General features: G+C 46.8%; 1 protein-coding gene and 1 long non-coding RNA gene across 5 annotated transcripts in view; one reads left to right on the top strand and one right to left on the bottom strand.

Annotated features, from left to right (window-relative positions):
• Positions 1–15,652, bottom strand: part of LOC139749762 (uncharacterized) — a 301,380-nt gene that overhangs the window by 219,149 nt on the left and 66,579 nt on the right. The window lies entirely within an intron of this gene.
• LOC139749760 (alpha-1,3-mannosyl-glycoprotein 4-beta-N-acetylglucosaminyltransferase C-like) overlaps positions 13,452–15,652 on the top strand; it is a 138,426-nt gene continuing 136,225 nt past the window's right edge. The window contains exon 1 of one of the 4 annotated variants that reach the window (XM_071663979.1): positions 13,452–13,896. The gene's annotated coding sequence lies outside the window, so the exon portion shown is untranslated. Of the gene's footprint in view, positions 13,897–15,245; positions 15,281–15,652 lie in introns of those variants that run through there. The other 3 variants (XM_071663982.1, XM_071663983.1, XM_071663981.1) reach the window with 3 other exon arrangements.

Here is a 15,652-nt window from a genome sequence, read left to right as displayed (position 1 = left end):
CGGATGCGTCAGGGTCGCTAACATTCACCGCTACATAGCGAAGGCTACCAAGACGGTGGTCAGCATCATGAGCACACGCCAGCGCCCACCAAAGCTCCACACGCAGCACAACACTGTTGCCAAGGTAGAGAAAATCGATATGTTCTTCCCATCCTCTCCTTACACACTCGACACAGGCTTGACTGGCTGCCTCGTCCAGCTGATCTGGCAATACTTCGCCCCGGGAGAGAGAGAGAGAGAGAGAGAGAGAGAGAGAGAGAGAGACTATCCACACTCGGTCAGCACGAGTAAACTCTCTCTCTCTCTCTCTCTCTCTCTCTCTCTCTCTCTCTCTCTCTCTCTCTCTCTTCCGTCACTAGCGACCCATCCGGGCTATTTCTTTTTACGGAGGAGAAATTAGCCTCTGTGTGTGTGTGTGTGTGTGTGTGTGTGTGTGTGTGTGTGTGATCAAAACATCTAACAAGGTCCGTTGTTAACGTGGTGGTAGGGAGACACCGGTACATGAAAAAGGGTCGGGGGCATGGGTTCGAATCCTGGTAGCGGCAGTCGGCGCACAGTTAACGTAGCTGGTCGTTCCAACCTAAGGATATGGTCGATAAAATGGGTACCTGGCTCAGGCTAGGGTATATAGACAGCGTCAATGAGGTGGCCTAGATTAGGGCTTCATTGCCCGAGCTGTTTCAGCTAACATAAAAAACGACATATATATATATATATATATATATATATATATATATATATATATATATATATATATATATATATATATATATCAGTGATGGATTGCGCAAAAGATGCTTGTGGCATGAGAAGAGTGGGAGGTGGGCTGTTTAGAAAGGGTAGTGAGTGGTGGGATGAAGAAGTAAGAGTATTAGTGAAAGAGAAGAGAGAGGCATTTGGACGATTTTTGCAGGGAAAAAATGCAATTGAGTGGGAGAAGTATAAAAGAAAGAGACAGGAGGTCAAGAGAAAGGTGCAAGAGGTGAAAAAAAGGGCAAATGAGAGTTGGGGTGAGAGACTATCAGTAAATTTTAGGGAGAATAAAAAGATGTTCTGGAAGGAGGTAAATAGGGTGCGTAAGACAAGGGAGCAAATGGGAACTTCAGTGAAGGGCGTAAATGGGGAGGTGATAACAAGTAGTGGTGATGTGAGAAGGAGATGGAATGAGTATTTTGAAGGTTTGTTGAATGTGTCTGATGACAGAGTGGCAGATATAGGGTGTTTTGGTCGAGGTGGTGTGCAAAGTGAGAGGGTTAGGGAAAATGATTTGGTAAACAGAGAAGAGGTAGTAAAAGCTTTGCGGAAGATGAAAGCCGGCAAGGCAGCAGGTTTGGATGGTATTGCAGTGGAATTTATTAAAAAAGGGGGTGACTGTATTGTTGACTGGTTGGTAAGGTTATTTAATGTATGTATGACTCATGGTGAGGTGCCTGAGGATTGGCGGAATGCGTGCATAGTGCCATTGTACAAAGGCAAAGGGGATAAGAGTGAGTGCTCAAATTACAGAGGTATAAGTTTGTTGAGTATTCCTGGTAAACTATATGGGAGGGTATTGATTGAGAGGGTGAAGGCATGTACAGAGCATCAGATTGGGGAAGAGCAGTGCGGTTTCAGAAGTGGTAGAGGATGTGTGGATCAGGTGTTTGCTTTGAAGAATGTATGTGAGAAATACTTAGAAAAGCAAATGGATTTGTATGTAGCATTTATGGATCTGGAGAAGGCATATGATAGAGTTGATAGAGATGCTCTGTGGAAGGTATTAAGAATATATGGTGTGGGAGGCAAGTTGTTAGAAGCAGTGAAAAGTTTTTATCGAGGATGTAAGGCATGTGTACGTGTAGGAAGAGAGGAAAGTGATTGGTTCTCAGTGAATGTAGGTTTGCGGCAGGGGTGTGTGATGTCTCCATGGTTGTTTAATTTGTTTATGGATGGGGTTGTTAGGGAGGTAAATGCAAGAGTCCTGGAAAGAGGGGCAAGTATGAAGTCTGTTGGGGATGAGAGAGCTTGGGAAGTGAGTCAGTTGTTGTTCGCTGATGATACAGCGCTGGTGGCTGATTCATGTGAGAAACTGCAGAAGCTGGTGACTGAGTTTGGTAAAGTGTGTGGAAGAAGAAAGTTAAGAGTAAATGTGAATAAGAGCAAGGTTATTAGGTACAGTAGGGTTGAGGGTCAAGTCAATTGGGAGGTGAGTTTGAATGGAGAAAAACTGGAGGAAGTGAAGTGTTTTAGATATCTGGGAGTGGATCTGTCAGCGGATGGAACCATGGAAGCGGAAGTGGATCATAGGGTGGGGGAGGGGGCGAAAATTTTGGGAGCCTTGAAAAATGTGTGGAAGTCGAGAACATTATCTCGGAAAGCAAAAATGGGTATGTTTGAAGGAATAGTGGTTCCAACAATGTTGTATGGTTGCGAGGCGTGGGCTATGGATAGAGTTGTGCGCAGGAGGATGGATGTGCTGGAAATGAGATGTTTGAGGACAATGTGTGGTGTGAGGTGGTTTGATCGAGTAAGTAACGTAAGGGTAAGAGAGATGTGTGGAAATAAAAAGAGCGTGGTTGAGAGAGCAGAAGAGGGTGTTTTGAAATGGTTTGGGCACATGGAGAGAATGAGTGAGGAAAGATTGACCAAGAGGATATATGTGTCGGAGGTGGAGGGAACGAGGAGAAGAGGGAGACCAAATTGGAGGTGGAAAGATGGAGTGAAAAAGATTTTGTGTGATCGGGGCCTGAACATGCAGGAGGGTGAAAGGAGGGCAAGGAATAGAGTGAATTGGAGCGATGTGGTATACAGGGGTTGACGTGCTGTCAGTGGATTGAATCAAGGCATGTGAAGCGTCTGGGGTAAACCATGGAAAGCTGTGTAGGTATGTATATTTGCGTGTGTGGACGTGTGTATGTACGTGTGTATGGGGGTTGGGCCATTTCTTTCGTCTGTTTCCTCGCGCTACCTCGCAAACGCGGGAGACAGCGACAAAGTATAAAAAAAAAAAAAAAAAAAAAAAAAAAAAAATATATATATATATATATATATATATATTATTCCTGGGGATAGGGGAGAAAGAATACTTCCCACGTATTCCCTGCGTGTCGTAAAAGGCAACTAAAAGGGGAGGGAGCGGGTGGCTGGAAATCCTCCCCTCTCGTTTTTTTTTTTTTTTAATTTTCCAAAAGAAGGAACAGAGAAGGAGGCCAGGTGAGGATATTCCCTCAAAGGCCCAGTCCTCTGTTCTTAACGCTACCTCGCTAACGCGGGAAATGGCGAATAGTTTGAAGAAAAAAAAAAAAAAAAAAAAAAAAAAATATATATATATATATATATATATATATATATATATATATATATATATATATATATATATATGATATTCACTAATTATTTCTCATATGTGTTGAATATCATATCGTTATAATTAACAGTGAAAAATGATCTCGTATTCTTCTGTATGTCACATGATAACGCAGCTTTTGTTTCCTCGTCTTCGTTGAACATGCAACTTCGCAGCGAACTACTTCCACTTGTCACCTGCACTGCCAGCTGTACAGACGGACCCAGAATTCTGCACGTTCATTTTCCTACCTTGTCTTCCTTTTTCTCTCTTTTTTTTCTTCGTCAGAACAAAGTCTTTCATATATATTTCGTTCAAGTTACAGTTCTCACAACCTAGGGGAAACTGGTCTGGTGTTTTATGAGCAATACTGAACACGTTTGTATGAAGAAGTAAGTATCTATATTCGCCATTTCCCGCGTTAACAAGGTGGCGTTAAGAACAGAGGACTTAACCTTAGAGGTGATATCCTCGTTCGACCCCCTTTTCTGTTCCTTCTTTTGGAAAATTAAAAACACCTCGTGCGGTCTTAACTACTAACGAACTACCTAATTACCAAACCACCCACCCCCTCCTCAGCCATACGGACCCACGCCCCACGACAATGACCCACCCAGTGTGGGCGGGGCGCCTCCCTACACTAGGCACCAGTAGTTCATCAAACACCGACCTGTTCACGCCGGAGTCCAAACCACACGAGCAACACCCATGATAACAACAATAACAAGTGAGTGAGGCGAAGACAGAGTTATGCTGTTTTCAGGTAAGTTCTAATTGCCATGAGCAGAACTGTCAAGTTGTGATGAAAAGTGTGTTTCGACGGAAGGGTATTTAATTATAAACTGTAGAATTTCAATTCTCGACGAGGGAATGTTGCCTCTGTTGAATTCATCATATAAGTCACGTACCAATGATTTTATTTTTGAGATAAAGTGGGACTGTTAATCACTATGATTTTTTTTTTTTCTTTTTTTTTTTGCTATTCTTTCTCCATTATTCATTTCGCGTTGGGTTTTTACGACGGTTTAATTTTCAAGGAACAATTTTCGACATTTTGAGCATTTAACAGAAACTCACAATGTGTGTATTACATCCATATGACCCTTTCCCCTGTAGGAAGGGTCTGATGATGGTATATGCCATTACAGAAACGTTAACCCAATTAAACCAAATATGTTCAACCAAGCCCTAGAGTGTGTGTGTGTGTGTGTGTGTGTGTGTGTGTGTGTGTGTGTGTGTGTACGAAACTTGTGTTACCGGACTCCACTCGCTTATATTACTAGATAAAGAAATGACATTCGGCGAGGCTTGCACCACTGTCGGTCTCCTCTCTTACTCTACAGGAGTCCATCATTCCCCTGCTTCGGACTGTAGCGCATCCTCGAAGCAGCATGAACCCCATGAAGTGGGTGATGCGTCAATATGATATATTGATAATCTACCAGAAATATTAAAATAGAAATCGTACGACTAAGAATTATACCGTAAGCACGAATGAAAGGAAAGCAGTGAATAAAATGAATAAAGTACTGCCCAGTTTCATTCACTCCTGACATACTATGAAAAAAAAGTATTAAACAAAAGGTATTACAGTGTACATCACGTATGGTAATGACCTCCGTGTAAATCTCCGATAATGGCTAGTGGGATGTAACAGTCCCGACCAAATGGACATTTCATGCCAATACATCCACACTCGCCTTGACTGGTTATAACCTGGTCTGATGTGATGAGGAAACAAAAAAAAAAAGGCTTCAGATGATCATCTATCTATCTATCTTGATTTACATACATTATCTATTTATTTATATTTACGCCAGCATCAATTGTTATCTATATATCTATTTACATACATTATTCAGCTATCTATATTCACGTCAGCATCAACTGTTATCTATCTATCTTGATTTACATACATTATTCATCTATCTATATTTACACCAGTATCAACTGTTATACATCTATATCTATCTACATATATCACGCCAGCATCAACTGTCATCTATCTTGATCTACATATATCAAGCCAGCATCAACTGTTATCTACCTATCATTGTCCACATACATCATTCATTTAGTGTGGAGATCAAGCAGTGAACGTCCTTCTCGACTTATGGGCTGGAGGATCGCGTTCGTGGTAGCGAAGACTTTGGGGAAGAGGGTTTGGAGGAGAGTTGGTGAGGTGGGGGAGGGGAGGGGGTTGTGTACGGTGCTTATAAGATGGTCAGGGACACGGAAAACTGAAAATATCGTCGGAGGGTAATATTCCTGCCCATATCCGAGGAGAGAGAGAGAGAGAGAGAGAGAGAGAGAGAGAGAGAGAGAGAGAGAGAGAGAGAGAGACCTGGTGACAAAGCAAATTACGATCCAGGAAACTAGACGAGTGTTAAATACAAACGTGACGACACGGGCCACAAACCTGTAAAACAAGTACGCGAAACTACAGCCACTCAGACGGTAACTCTTCATCTTCATCCTTGATTTACATCATGACACAGTGGAGTGGACATGGCAGCTGAAGGAACTATACGTGAGCTGAAGTGAGTCACTGGGCAGGAGAGGTCGAGTCGCTGGGCAGGGGAGGTGGTACAGGTCCTGGATGCATATACGGGCGCGTGGAAGGAGAGGCCCCCCGTCTGTCAGAGCCAAGGTAGGTATGTGTGGCTGGAGGAACAACAGTATTAGCCCCGTCGACGGTGCTGTACAGGCACGAGTGCTGGACCGAGAATGCATGAGAACACGCGATGGTATAGATGATGAGAGTAAATGCCTGGGGGCGATATGTGGTGCAAGGAGGATCGATCGTGTAAGGAATGACATTGTGAGAGTGAGGTGCGGTTGTGGGGACAGTTTGACTGAACGAGTTGACCCGGGTGAACTGAAATGGTTCAGATTTACGGACAGGATGAGCAAAGGAAGACTGACTTAGAGGATGGATCCGCGCGTCAGAAGTGGTAAGAAGTAAGAGGGAGAGGGAGACTGAGAAGATGGAAGGTACGAGTTAAGAGTCTTTGATGTGTCATGGTCAGAACATTCAGGAAGGTGCGAGGCGAGCACAGAATAGAAAAAATTGGCATCGATGTGGGATACGGAGGGGCCACGTGCTGTCTGTCACTGGTCTGAACTAGGGTATACGGTCAGTCTGTGGAGCTTCAGCTGTTGATGGAGGGGCTTCAGCTGTAATCCATTATGTAAGGGAGCAAATTAGGCCGTTCTTCGTCTGTTCCTGGTGCCACCTCGTTAAGACGTAAAACGGCGATCAAGCAGGAGAGAAATATGAACCACCAGTTAAGGTACATGTACTCATGTATTCATGAACGTTTTCCACTCGACCATCAAGTGAACCATATTTCAGAGAGGAGAACAGTAGACTGTGGAAGGTAGTTAATCATTACCATTGCTTGGGTGTTGAAGCTGACGTTTCCTGGATGTTCGGCAGGAACCCACAGTGGAGAGGCCCACATTGGAGAAGCAAAGTAGTGACGGCGTACACTACCAAAGCTTCCACAGCCAGCACCTCGTCCCAGTGTTTTGCCTCACTGCTATCACTCGTGCGGGAATACGAAAGCCAACACCAGGACGACGGTGCTCAGGTAAAATCCTCTCTGTACTGACTGTATCCCCATTTACGTTCCCCATGACTCTGCCGCCACCACCACAATCACCTCCAGGGACACCCACAGCCACACAGCTCTGGTGTACGGAGGTTTAAAAGTTCTGACGCCTCGTCCCTGCATTTGTATGGGCGCCGTGATCACGCCTCTGTACCTGCACACACAGCTTACCCGTTCTTGACATTCACACTGGGCTGTGTAGGGTTTCCAACGCTCACTGTGGACACGGGTGAGCCGGCGTGGGGGGAACTGGTACTAGTGTAGGTGTCATAAGACTCTCGTCTTGTCAAGGTATGATGAGAGACTGGATATGATCCATACTGCCTCATGAAACGCTAATAACTGTATACGTGGACGGCTAAATAAATGAATAATTGGTTAAGTAAAACAAGTAAATAGCTAAATAAACAAATTATCATGCTTGGTCTTGTGATTATGATTATCACAGTAATCGCTATTACAATCCTTATTATTAGTTGTAGCATTAGTAGTATGATAATCATTAGTATTATTATTATCAATACTATCATTATCATCAATATTATCATTATCATTATCATCAATATTATCATTATCATTATTATTATCATTATCATTATAATTATTATTACTATCATCATCATCGTAACGCAGCGCTCATCATTCTTAACAGGATGGATGTCCCAGCAGGTAAGAGCGTTGTTAGTGAAGGTTAGGGCAGAGGGACACTTTGTGAATAATACAATGGCGTTCCCTTCCCCATCCACTAGAACACAAGAATAAACCAAATAATAAAGAGAGGGTAAACAGGTGCCACACTAGAGTACATACGACCTCAATATTCCAGGGAGGTTAGTGGACACAAAGGATGACCGCCGACGGCAATTACTGGAACAGGAGAGAAACACGTAAGAAATAAGTAAATGATTTCTCCACCTCACGAGGGATGGTACAGACACACAACACCCACATACAGAATGACACAAAAGACCAGCAAAGATGGAAACATGAGCGGGACACAGTAAAGGCAACAGGAGATGAAAAAATAATACCTGCATACGATATGAACCATTTTTTTTTTCTCATGCTTGAGTCGCTGGAAACAAAGGGCAAAATGTTTACGCTGCCTGGAGGCTGCTGGCGAGACCCTGTGATGGAGAGTTCGGTGGTCGCGTCTTGTCATTCCCCCGTCCCTCAACTGTATGTTTGGGAGATCCTCTTGGGCGGTATGATATATAGGTGCCGAGGCCACGCCGAAGTCCGTATGTGACGCTCAGTCAAATGACCAGGATGCCGGTGTGGCAAGCAAATGAGACGGGATGGTCTGGACTTCACCGATGACAAGGAGAGAGACTTAACAAGGTGACGAGGGAGTGAAAAGTGGTAGTTGTGAATATGGCAGAAGACATCTGACCAGGAGATACAGTCTGGTAAAGAGAGTACGACCAAAAGCGTTCCATGAACGAGGACAGTGACGGAATGACCATGAGAAAAGTGGGTAAGGTTAGTAACCATGCGACTGAAGAAAATATGGCGTGACTAAGAAACTGTAGAAGATGGATTAAAAAAAAAAAAACACGAACACTTATAAGATCATGACTTTTACAAGCTTAGGAACCACCCCACGTCACTGACAGCTGCAGAGACAAAACAAAAACAAAAATTGAAATGAACGCCGTCCTTGCGAGAGAGGGGAAAAAAGGGGAGGGGAAAAACAAAGACTGTTCCCCTCCCGAGTGTGTCGGGCGGTACAGCCTCTCCACTCACAACCACGCCTCGCTCAGGTCCCTCGATGAAGAGGTCACACCCACGTACGCCGCCCGCCGATTCCTAAGGTACGCGTACTGCAACCGTCACATTCCTATACCATAATCAAAACAGCTACTGACTCGACACCTGATGGTTCTCGAGATCCTGGTATGGGGAGGGACCCCAGTCTTGGACGACCGTCGATGGTGCTGCTAGAGGTCTACTTCCATCAGTAATGAGGGAGGCGCGCGCGCGCACACACACACACACACACACACACACACACACAAACAAACAAACATAAATAAATAAATAAATAAAGGTTTTATTTTCAGCGCCAACACTTGGACGCAACAGTCAACAGTACCACAACATGCGACCGTCTCGAAAGCACTGAGCAAACGCGAAGTGGTCACCGCCAGCACATCCGCCACGTCCTCTCGAAAAATGGTCGTGGAAATGAGTACGATTCTTGAACAAATCTAATACAAGATGAACTTATAGGGTATCAAACACGGATTAATCCCCGCTATATACGTCTTCCCATCCAAACCTCGTGTGAGGAACGGACGAAAAAAAAAATCGAAAAATAAAATCCGACAAAAGATCAAAGCGACACGGTCCCAGGAGTGAGAAACACTGCGAAATGGTCCACAACCTCCAATCTTTTACTGGGAGCCGTCCAAACATTTTCCTGAGCCCGGGGTGGGGTGGAGGGCCAACCAATCAATCAGCGTCGGCGGGGGCCACCTCTCTCTCTCTCTCTCTCTCTCTCTCTCTCTCTCTCTCTCTCTCTCTCTCTCTCTCTCTCTCTCTCTCTCAGCTGGTTATCTCTTACGAATTCTATTTTTCTGCCATCGTTCATTACCAGCTTATGGCAGAGTAAGGAGCGCAACGTTACCACAGAAAACGCATATCGTTACAGTGTTACACTTTTCTCGACTCTTTGGTACCCAACCAGAATATGAATGGTAGTTCAAAGAAAACGAAGCGCGGGTCACCGCATGCCCACCTTCCACGGACAACACTGACCGAGACAACATCATAACCACGACCAGACGCAATGACCAGAGTACACTAACAACGATACCTTAATTGCCATAAATGCATCTTGAACTATTACTGCAGCCACAACGTAATAGCGGCAGTAACAGCTTCAATGCTGCAGAAACAGCTTTAAACTGCTGAAGCCGCAGCTTAAATGCCACAGCTAAAGCTTTAACTGCTGCACCCGCAGAGCCCACCACAATCCCCACAGACACACCTCGCACATTCACCCACCCAGTTAGTAAGATGGTGCGACCCTTTGAGCAAGAAGGGACGACCCTTTTCCCAACAAGGAACGACCCTTTCAGCAACATGGTACGACAGTAGCAAGACGGTACGACCCTACGCAAGAGGGTACGACCCTAAGCAAGAGAGTACGACCCTAAGCAAGACGGTACGACCCTAAGCAAGAGAGTACGATCCCAGTGTGTGTGAGCAAGAGGGTACGACCCTATGCAAGACGGTACGACCCCTGTATGTGTGAGCAAGAGGGTACGACCCTAAGCAAGACGGTACGACCCCTGTGTGTGTGACGGTGTGACATGCTCAGACCCTCACGAGGTCGTCAGACTTACCCGACCCTCATTCCCAATGGGTCGTACCACCGTGCTCAGAGAGTTGACACGAGACAAGTGTCCTGCAACACTTGGATTAAGAGATATACATAGACAGATACACAGATAAATAGGTAGATAGACAGAAATAGTGATAGACTGAGAGAGATAAACAGACAGAAAGATAAATAGATGGATAGATATCTTATAGACCACAAACATACATGCTTTACGAATGGAAACCATACACATTATTTGTCCACGATTGAAGTAATGAACAGTCAAGCAATAAAGGAAAATACAATGAATTAAATACATACTTAAAATAACAAGTAGAACATGGCTAAAGTCGATTAAAATATAGAAAATATAGAAAACAAGCACATCCCCGACACTCTACACAGCATCCATTCTCACCCTTAAAATACTCGTGAAGCGTAAAGTAGTACAGACACACAGCACCAGCTGAGGGAGACCACCTGTTACCGTCCAATCACTAAACACTTTATCATAACCCAGTCGCTTGATGTCTGCCGGCAGCCAATAAGCTAAAGAGCCCTGAACAGCCAATTACCCCCATCACGAGCCATAACACAATGGAACAATGGAGAGGGACGCATCCAGGACACATGGACTCTATATACGTTTCCATCAGGTATCTTTATCGATACGACACGTTAAGAAATACGGTAATAACTGACGGAATCAGGACCAGAAATGTACGTAACCTTAATTCTACGAGTCTACGGTGGAAGCTCCACTACAAATGTCTCCTCGACCGGTGACACAATGGTGTGTGTGTGTGTGTGTGTGTGTGTGTGTGTGTGTCTGTACGCTGGTGATCGGATGAATCAGAATGAATGAATCACTGAGGAGACGGAATGAATGAATCTGGTCTGAACTGGTCGCTGAGTCCCGGTAAAACAAAAGGGGACTCTCACAATATTCTGTAGCAGAGAGAGAGAGAGAGAGAGAGAGAGAGAGAGAGAGAGAGAGAGAGAGAGAGAGAGAGAGAGAGAGAGAGAGGTTGATTCAAGGTCGTGGGGGGGGAGAGTGTGTTTTCCCCTCCCTCACTCGCCACCCCTCCCCACCTCACTCTACTCCTCCCCACTCGCCTTCCTTATCCCATCCCCAGCCTCTCACGTCGTCCTCCTCCTCCTCCTCCGCTTCACCCCAGACTCTCTCTCTCTCTCTCTCTCTCTCTCTCTCTCTCTCTCTCTTAAGTACTCCTCGGTAAGTACTCCACCAAACACCCTTAGTCCTCACCTCCCCATCTCCTCCCAGGCCTCACCACCTAGACCTCCCTCCCTCGCCTCCCTCCCTACATCAGACCGCCTCCGTTCCACCGTCCCGCCCTCAACACCAGTCGCGAGCAACGCTGCCGAAACCACCGAGTCACGCCCGCGCGTTCATGCTGAGCTCGTCGCCGCCCGCCCACAACACCGCCCGCTACCCAGGGAGGGAGAGAGAAAGAGAGATAGAGGCATTCCTCCTCCTACGGGGCAACGAAAGGCATCTCCTCCAGTGATCAATAAGTCATGACAAAAAAAAAAAAAGTTAATCATGCGGGTGGAAGTAGCAGCCTCGCTTTGTGGGACTTTATGATTGGGTCGTGCGGGCTGTGTGTGTGTGTGTGTGTGTGTGTGTGTGTGTGTGTGTGTGTGTGTGTGTGTGTTTGTGCAAGCAACAAGGTGGACTAGTGTACGTACATCGTCACTTTCCCATTTCTTCTCCTCATCTCTCTAATTTATCAGCTTTCCATCTGGGCTAGAAGGGGCCGAAGGGGAACTTCCATGCCCAACTAGAACTATATAAAAACCAAATATCAAAACAACTCAATTACCAAAAAAGAGAACATGATATGAAAATACTCATTGCAAAGTGGAAATCGAATCGAAGCCTAAAAAACTGTGTATCTAAGAGGAGAGAGGGATTACTGGGTGTGTGTGTGTTGTACACCAGGGCGTTATCTAAATGTCACAGATGAAGGAGAGAGCGACGGTGTGATGCAGAGGTGAGGCTTACACTGGCCATCATCGGAGGTGGGAATGATGATGACGACAGAGACAATCTGAAGGAGTCAATAAGATCATTTTCACCACACGGAAAACGGAATGAAGTCGTGATTAGCAGCAAGATCCGTGGGAAAAGGGGGAAAAAAATATAAAAAAAAAACCCATCTTTTTTTTTCCTTTGAAGAATTCAATTAGCGTGCGTGTCGTGTGTCCAGGGGGAGGGGGGGCTTGACACACACACACACACACACACACACAGCCCCTCTCGCTGATCACATGATGTGAAGGAGGACGTGTTTGTTGCCTAGGTAGGAACGGAGGGAGGGAGAAGCCCTGTGGGAGTGTGGGGAAACTTTTATGCGGAGAGTTTGAGAGGGTGAGGTTGCTAGGCTCTCCCCCATCCACACACCACCATCACCAACACTACCACCACCACCAAGGCTCGCCATACATCAGCAGACTCTACGGCGGGGAGCTGACCGAGGTGATCATGGCTCAACCCCGATAACCAAATAACATACGCGTGTGACCCACTATAAACTGAGAGAGAGAGAGAGAGAGAGAGAGAGAGAGAGAGAGAGAGAGAGAGAGAGAGAGAGAGAGAGAGATCATTAAGGTACTCCTCGTATAACGAGACTTGCTCTAACTGATGATGATCCATACGGCTAGAGATGGTCAGGTCTGTCGCATCCAGGAGGCGTAGTCAAGTCCAGCAGAGAGCGGAACACGGGGAGTAGGAAGGGGAAGCCTTAACCTTTTCTTTTACTAGTCAGCTGGGGTTCTGATGTATGTCAACTGGTCTCGAAAGACAGTAGACTGACGAGTGAGGAGAATTAAAGAGGATGGGAGGGAGGTAAAGGGGAGGTGAATGAGAACAGGATTGCGCCAGTATAGCGCGCTACTGAGGGACAGCGCGCGCGCGCCTCGACCCACTGTTGCCAGCATATCCCCGCGCGAGACCCGTGCACCAGCTCTTCAATAATGCGACCCAGTGATGGCCGAATATCCGAAAATATATCAGACATCACTGTCAGTACGCCGCTGCTCATACCAGCGCCCCCACCGGGTTATAATGACGCCTGGTAACCCCTAAAATAAGGGTGCTACCCCTGGTGGGGGACGGGCCCCTGCGCTGGCCACAGCTCCCCTCCGTGTGTTTATGGTGGAAATGGCTCTTCCCCAGTATGACGCCGAGTCTGGGTGTGTGTACATCTCGCGCGTTGCCCGAGGAACCGCCCGCCGCCCGCCTGAGCCCGCGCCCGGCCCAGTGCTTCACGCAGGAGCCGCTGTTGTCGTGGCGACGACCACCACCGACCGACCCTAACCCTTCCCCCCCACACACACCTCTCTCTCGAGGAGGACCAGCACCAGGGAGGGACAGGAGGAGGAGGAGGAGGAGGAGCAAGCGAGCGAGCGACCACGCGAGAGGTGACGGCGGTGGCGGTGATCCTGAGGACGTAACACCTCCCCTCGTTCCTCAGGAACTGATGACGATGATGGAGATGAAGATGATGATGATGACGATGACGATGATGACGTGCCGCTAGTGATGAGGAGGGTTTTGGCATGCCAAGGACCCCGCTGCTAGCACGAGAGCTATGGAGGGAGAACTTGTGAGTACTATCTACATGCACCTCACCTTAGTCACCTGATGTTGTAGCCTAGTCAGTCAGCGCGCCTGCAGCCCTGGTCTCACCCTGGCGTTCGCTAACGCGTTCGTCGTTACTAACGAGTTCGTGGTAATGGGTCCTCACTAATGGGACGATCACGGCGAGGACATTAGGTTTGAACAAGTGAGTCCCCCGTTTTTTTTTAATCCTTTTTTTCATTGTGAGGTTTAAAAGAAGCATTACATTTTCCCTGTTACCACCATCTATCCGGTGTTGTCCTCGGCCGGTAAAGACATGCCGTGCGGGTCACGGTGGCGGGGGCCGCTGGTAGTGGTCTGGTGTGTGAGCAGGTGCTGTCTTGGTGGTGGAGCGAGGGAAGGGGTGGGGGTGTCTTGCCTGTATGTAGGGCGGTGATGGATCAGGTGTAAGGGTTGTCTTACCCTGTATGTAGGATGGTGATGGGGCAGGTGTATGGGTTGTCTTACCCTGTATGTAGGATGGTGATGGGGCAGGTGTATGGGTTGTCTTACCCTGTATGTAGGGTGATGATGGGACAGGTGTATGGGCTGTCTTACCCTGTATGTAGGGTGATGATGGGGCAGGTGTATGGGCTGTCTTACCCTATATGTAGGGTGGTGATGAGGCAAGTGTAGGGGTTATCTTGCCCTATATGTAGGGTGGTGATGGGTCAGGTGTATGGGTTGTCTTACCCTGTATGTAGGATGGTGATGGGGCAGGTGTATGGGCTGTCTTACCCTATATGTAGGGTGGTGATGAGGAAGGTGTAGGGGCTGTCTTACTCTATATGTAGAGTGGTGATGAGGCAAGTGTAGGGGTTGTCTTGCCCTATATGTAGGGTGGTGATGGGTCAGGTGTATGGGTTGTCTTGCCCTATATGTAGGGTGGTGATGGGTCAGGTGTATGGGCTGTCTTATCCCTTTGTAGGACGGTGATGGGGCAGGTGTATGTGTCGTCTTACCCTATATATAGGGTGGTGATGGGGCAGGTGTATGGGTTGTCTTACCCTATATGTAGGGTGGTGATGGGGCAGGTGTATGTGTCGTCTTGCCCAGTATGCAGCGTGGTGGTGGCGGTGATGATGGGGTGGTGGGGGTAATGTTATGTTATCTTGGCCTGATATACAGAGTGATCGTAGGTCAAGGGTTATCTTGTCATGGCAAGTGGCTTAGTGGTCCGCAGGGTACACGTCAGGCTTGAGCTCTTGGCTAAGTGCCTCCAAGTGTCATTTTGGCAACACATACAACTATCTTGCCCTGTGAGTACAGAGATGGGATAGCCTTGCCCTCTACGTATGGTGCTGCCGTCTTGCCCTGCCAGTATCGAGGTGGTTGTGTAGGGGTGAGATAGACTGCTGCTGTCTTGCCCTGTGAGTATTAACGTGGTGTTGTGTAGGGGTTACGTAGGGGAGCTGTCTTACCCACTGAGTATCGAGGTGGATGTGTAAAGCAAAGTTACGAAGCTGTCTTGCATTGTAAGTACGGACCTGGTTTTGTAGGAGTAGGATAGGGAGCTGTCTTAACCATATAATAGGGTGGTAATGTAAGGGTGGGACACAGGAGCAGTCTTGCCCTATGATTATAGAGGTGGATGTGTCATGGTAAGGTAGAAAGCTGTCTTACCCTGTATGCATCGAGATGGTTATGCATGGGTAAGGTTGGGAGACCGTCTTGTCCTTTTAGTATCCAGCTGGATGTGCAAGGGCAAGACAAGGAGATGTCCTACCTTATAATTATCGAGA

Source organism: Panulirus ornatus, chromosome 8, assembly GCF_036320965.1.
Source record: "Panulirus ornatus isolate Po-2019 chromosome 8, ASM3632096v1, whole genome shotgun sequence".
NCBI lineage: Eukaryota > Metazoa > Arthropoda > Malacostraca > Decapoda > Palinuridae > Panulirus > Panulirus ornatus.
The sequence above is the reverse complement of the archived record's forward strand: the minus strand, read 5'-3'. Positions and strand labels throughout refer to the sequence as shown.